General features: G+C 42.4%; 1 pseudogene; it reads right to left on the minus strand.

Moving 5' to 3' along the window:
• Positions 1 to 3,029: 3,029 nt before the first annotated feature.
• LOC102869603 lies at positions 3,030 to 3,845 on the minus strand (annotated as a pseudogene).
• Positions 3,846 to 5,628: the final 1,783 nt, after the last annotated feature.

Below are 5,628 nucleotides of genomic sequence, written 5' to 3' on the forward strand. Positions count from 1 at the left end.
GACTTAAAATTTTATATGTGACTCACATTTGTGTTTTATGTTTCAAATCTATTAGAGCAAGAGCATCAAAGGTTGCTTCAGCAATAAAGTGACTACCAACTCTGGTTTTTCCAAGACTCTAAAAGTCTCACATCCCCAGTCATTTCTCAATACTGGGAAAACCATATGGTTGCACATCCTACCAACTCACCTAATGATTTGACCTTCAAAAAAATCATTCAACCTTCCAAAGCTTACCCCTAATACAAGTAAAAAATAATGATTCATTGTCATATAATTTCCTCCTTCCCCCAGTCCACCTTGCTATGCACCTCTTATTCTGGACTGTTGTCATACAAATAATGCCTATAATATATTCCTTTTAAACAGTACTTTTCCCCATCTTTTCCAATGTAGTGTTCGTTAGTTATCCCTTCTTTTCTTAGTTTCTCCCCAACCCCCAAGAGCAATCTATTTTTTTAAATCAGCCATTCTTAACTTTAGAAAACACAGTTCTACTCTGACACACACAGAATCATCTTATTTCAGAATTGACTTGATAACAATTGGTCCTGGTACTTCCCAATCAACAATTTGAGTATGAGCAGCCTGCAATTCACTTGCAATCTTTATCTTTAGGAACTCCTGGCTCTCCTCTAACATTATTAAAAAGTAGCATGGAAAAGAAAAATACAATTATTTATTACTTAAGGACAAAGTTAAATTTTAAAGAAAGACCAGGTTATTAAGCAGAAATGGTCGTTGTTGTTGTTGTTGTTGTTATGTACCATAGAGTTGGAACCGACACATGACTGACCCTCCAGTGGGTTTTCAGAGACAGTAAATCTCACGGGAGGAGGTTGTTCATCCTTCTCCCATAGAGCAGCTGGTAGCCTTGAAACACGTCCCTTTGAGATTACAGTGCAAAAATTAGTGTTAGTGGAAATGGATACAGACCACATCCAATCACAATATGGAGGATGACTACAGCATAAAATAACTACCATTACATGACTTGTAAAGCACTGTGAATCATGACCCAGCCACTCTGACAAACAACTTGACCATTAAACCATGACCCACACCTCACTGGCCATTACTGTCAGACACGCATCATTAATGCACAAAATTATTGTACAGCAAACATTTTACAAATCTTCTAGAGGTTGGCTCCAGATAGAGCAGGGTTCAGAGCTGTTGTACATACACAGGGTCACTAGGAGTGGCAAGAAACTTGACGGCAATTAACAACAACAACAAACATTTTACAATTGTTGTAAATGTGAAATGTCAATAACGTGAGCAGACTATATGTGAGAAAGTACCAGCACATATTAAGCCACAATCATAATTCAAAGATAAAACAGCTCCTGCTAGATTAATGACACCACAGGAAAGAGAAGCAAATCCCCACAGTGGCGTCCACATAGGTCCTCTGATCACTGCCCCACAACTACCCTTTTGGATGTATCCAGACTCATCATGCTGGATTATGCTTCTAATCCTGCCATTTGTCTCAGAAATGTTCACTGTCCCACCAGCACCCATAGAATAACACTCCTAATGCCTAACCCTCCCGTTTGCATCCCTCTGTGTGCTGGTGGCCTAGTGGTAAGGAGCAGTGCTGTCAATTCAAAGGGATGCAGTTCAAATCGATTGCAAAAAGGAGGGTTATGAGTGAGGGGCATTATACTGTGGATAACTGATCATCCCATTTTAACAACCTTCTCTCTCTCTTTTTTTTTCAGATTTAAAGGGTGACTTTTTATTTGTGGGAAGCCAAACATCAAACTAAATGTTAATGATAAACCTATTGCTCTATTAGGGTAAGAGAGAGGAGCAGATACAAGCTCAAATTCTCCAAGACAGGCGACCAAGGCAGACCTGAGGCATTTTCACAATTCTTGCATTGTATTTGCTAACCCCTCCCTCCTGAGTCAAGCAAAAGGTTTTTAACAGAAAGAGCTTAGCTTCATTTGCATAGAATTCTCTTTGTGATTTGCTCCCTGACAATTTTCATTGAAGTCATGGGGGAAGCTGGGTTTCCAGCTGTTCACCACCTGCCTTTCAGGTCTCTGTTTTCTCCTCCATTCTTGGTGTCCCATCTCTTTCTTGATTCTTATCCTCGGCCGACAACATTTCTTTTTCTGCATTGATGAATATACATTCAAAAATGTGCAGAGAATTGCTTTCTTACCCATTTCATGTTTGTTCCATGGCATTTTAGCCAAGGTACAAAGTCAGAGCTCATCAGGCAAAGCATGAAGATAGCCCAGGAGCCCTGAGCCAGTGTGTAAATTTTCCCCATATTCCCCAGTTATGGGAAACTTCCAGGACATACAAGGCTCTGGCGTATGGGAATGGCTCCAAGGCTTGAAGAGTGTGTGTTTGAGAAACACAGGTGCTGGGAGGCTGGCGTGTGGCCATGCACATCACTGAGCAGAGGAAGAGCAGGACCCTCGGCTGGGCACGTACATTTCCACTCTGGGCAACTATTTCAATAGCCATGAGCAATGTACTGCCCATGAAAATCAGGGGCAACTGGAAATCAAACAGTCCCATAAATAGGTGCATTTGTTTGCAGGAAGAAGGGATGAAAGCGTAGAAGGATCAGGAGACTTTCCAAGTTAAAACCACATTCTTGTGATAATCTGCTCCTCCTCTGCTCTGAGCCTACTTGTTATGTCACAGATTCTGTGCCTCTGTGGTCAGAACAGGCTGAATGGATGCTGCAGACGTGGAAACACGGGGAGGATGTGGGAGTCAAATAAAGGAAAACTAAAAAAACAAACAATGAATGAATGGAATCCCAAAATCTCTGTAGATGTTCATTGAAATGAAAAATAAACAACCTAAATTAAAAAAAAAAAAAAAACAAATAAAAACCAAACCCAAACACACAAAAAAACCCCCAAAACTCAAACCCCAAACTAATCTCAACAATAATTTGTTTCTGGAACAAGGAGCCCTTTCTAATCACATCTTCCGTCCCTCCTTTATCGCTTCTGAAATGCATCCTGTTCCGAGTGTCCGTCACACACATCTTCCGGTCAGGCGATTTTCGCCAGCCACTTCTCCAGCTCCCCGATGTTGGCAGGGCTACTGTCCCCTTTGCCACCCTTGGCGCTGCACTCCAGGAATTCGACTTTGAGGGGCAACTGTGAGAATTCAAATTCTTTGCCTTTCTTTCCCAGCTGAGTGGGGGCGGAGCTGGTGTTGTTCAGGGTGCTGGGGCCCGCAGACCAGGTCACCCTGAGGGTGTTGAGTTCTTTTTCAAGTTGCTGCTGAATTAGTTTTGCTGATTTTGCCATTGTGATATCTTGCTTGTTGTAGGCTATCAAGAAGGACGGTGCATTCTTCAGGCTCACGCTGTCGAAGAGCACTTGGTACAGGAACTCAGCCACATCCTTCACCTCCCGCTGAAACATCGCACTGTCCACCACAAACACGACAGCCCTGGCTGAAGCCTTAAAACGCTCTAAGAACTGAAGCCTCAAGCTCTCATGGCCAGGGAGGTCAATCAAGGTCAGGCTACTACCCCTGTTATTGTTGACTCTGTAGAGCACTGAACTATCAGTGATGGATGTCTGCGTATCTCTGTAAAGTCCAGTTAACAACCTGATAAACAGTAATGTCTTCCCCGAGTCACAAAGGCCAACCAGGAGGACAGCTCTCTGACTGCTTCTTCTGCTGCGGATGAACTTCCAGAACACCAGCGTCAGCAGCACCGCGATGAACGCCACCACCACCGACACCAGCGCGGGGTCCCTCTGCTGAAGCTCCTGCCACAGTGAGTCGAGGTAGGGCTGGAAGCCTTCGCCCGCACCGCCTCCATCCGTGAGTCACTCGGAGCCCGCAGCAGCCATGGAAAGTCTGGTCTCTGTCCCATCAACACCCTCGCCAAGAAGGCCCTGTATCTCTTATATGTCAGGTAGCATAGTGCTAGACTGTCTTGCTGAAAGAAGTAGTGGTACTGATTTATAGAATGATTCAAGCTTCTTATCTCATTGGTGGACAGACTAGTTATTTTAAATTTTACTGTTGTTGTTGTTGTTGTTGTTGTTATGTGTCGTCGAGTTCCCTGCGACTCTTAGCGACCCTATGTACAACAGCCCTAAACCCTGCTCTATCCTGTGCCCATCTTACTGTCTCAGACACACCTACCTCCATTACCCCATGTACTGAATCAATCCATTTCATTGAGGGTTTTCCTCTACTGTGCTGTCCCTCCACCCTCGCAAGCATGATGTCCCTCTCCAAGAACTGATCCCTGGAATAAAGTCTGAAGAAAATAGAACTGGGACACAAACAGTGATCTGTACACCAACATTCATTGCAGTGTTATTCACAATAACAATAGGTTCAAAGTACGTCAGATGAAGCTTCAGAATCCTTGCCTCCAAGGATCATCCTGGCTTTACCCTCTCTAGGATGACCCTCTCTAGGATGAACTTGTTTGTTCTCCTAACAGTCCATGGTATATTCAATAGTCTTCTCTGGTACCACAGCTCAAAGACATCAACTCTCCTTCTATCATCCTTAGTCATTGTCCAGCTTTCTGATGCATAGCAAGTGATTGCAAAGACCACAGCCTGTATCAGACGCACAATTCGTTCTCTGGAATTCTTCACCATCAACAATATCTAACATCTATCTCTCCTTCAAAGCCTTACTCAAATGTTTTTTTATTCAATTGACAAGAATTTGTCATTTGTCATCGGTGCTCCCTCTTACACTACAGTTCCTGTTTCTGAGTATCTTTAACATATTCTAGGAAACAGAATGGTATGTGATTTGGACTTGTTTGAACACAATATTAAAACTTTATTGGAGGTTACTCAAAATTGTTCCTCTCACCTCTGCTACCACTGATGCCTGCCACAGCTGCTGGAGCTATTTGGCAGAGGCCAAAGGAACTGAAATAAGTGGAAGTGAGTAGTGACAGAGTGAAATACTTTGCCCCACCTGCTGTTCTGTCTGTCTGAGCAGAAGGATCATCCAGCTTCAGAGACAATGATATTTACTCAGGATGGGACAAGGCTCAGAGCTATTATGCATAGGGACACTATGAGTCACAGGTGACTTGATGGCACATAACAATTACCACAACAAATCTTTCCGTAAACCCCTCGATGGAAGGACTAATAGTTTAATTGATAGTTTCTGGTATTTCAAGTTTCAACTTAAAATTTATATCCTAAAAAATACCAACGCCCTTATGTAGAGAGATTAGGACTTTCATACACTTGGTGGGATTGTAAAATGGCACAACTACTCTGAAAGGCAATTTGGCATTTTCTCAAAAAGCTAAATATAAAAATTCCATATGACACAGCTATTCCACTGTTAGGAATAAACCCTGAGGAAAATAAAACTGAGACACAAACAGTGATTTGTACACCAACTTTCATAGCAGTGTTATTCACAATAACAGGAAAATAGAAACAGCCCAAATGTCCATCAACAAACAACTGGATTGAGAAATCACAATACATTCACATGATGAAATACTATGCAGCACTCAGGACCAATGATTTCGAAAAAATACTACATAGCGTGGGAAAGACTAGAGAGCACTGATGCTCTTTCTGTAGTGTTTTCAGAATGTAATACTCATTGTTGTTGTTAATTGCCATTGCTTGGATTCAT

Source organism: Elephantulus edwardii, unplaced genomic scaffold (assembly GCF_000299155.1).
Source record: "Elephantulus edwardii isolate Elephantulus edwardi_28Jun2011 unplaced genomic scaffold, EleEdw1.0 scaffold00092, whole genome shotgun sequence".
Taxonomy (NCBI): Eukaryota; Metazoa; Chordata; class Mammalia; order Macroscelidea; family Macroscelididae; genus Elephantulus; species Elephantulus edwardii.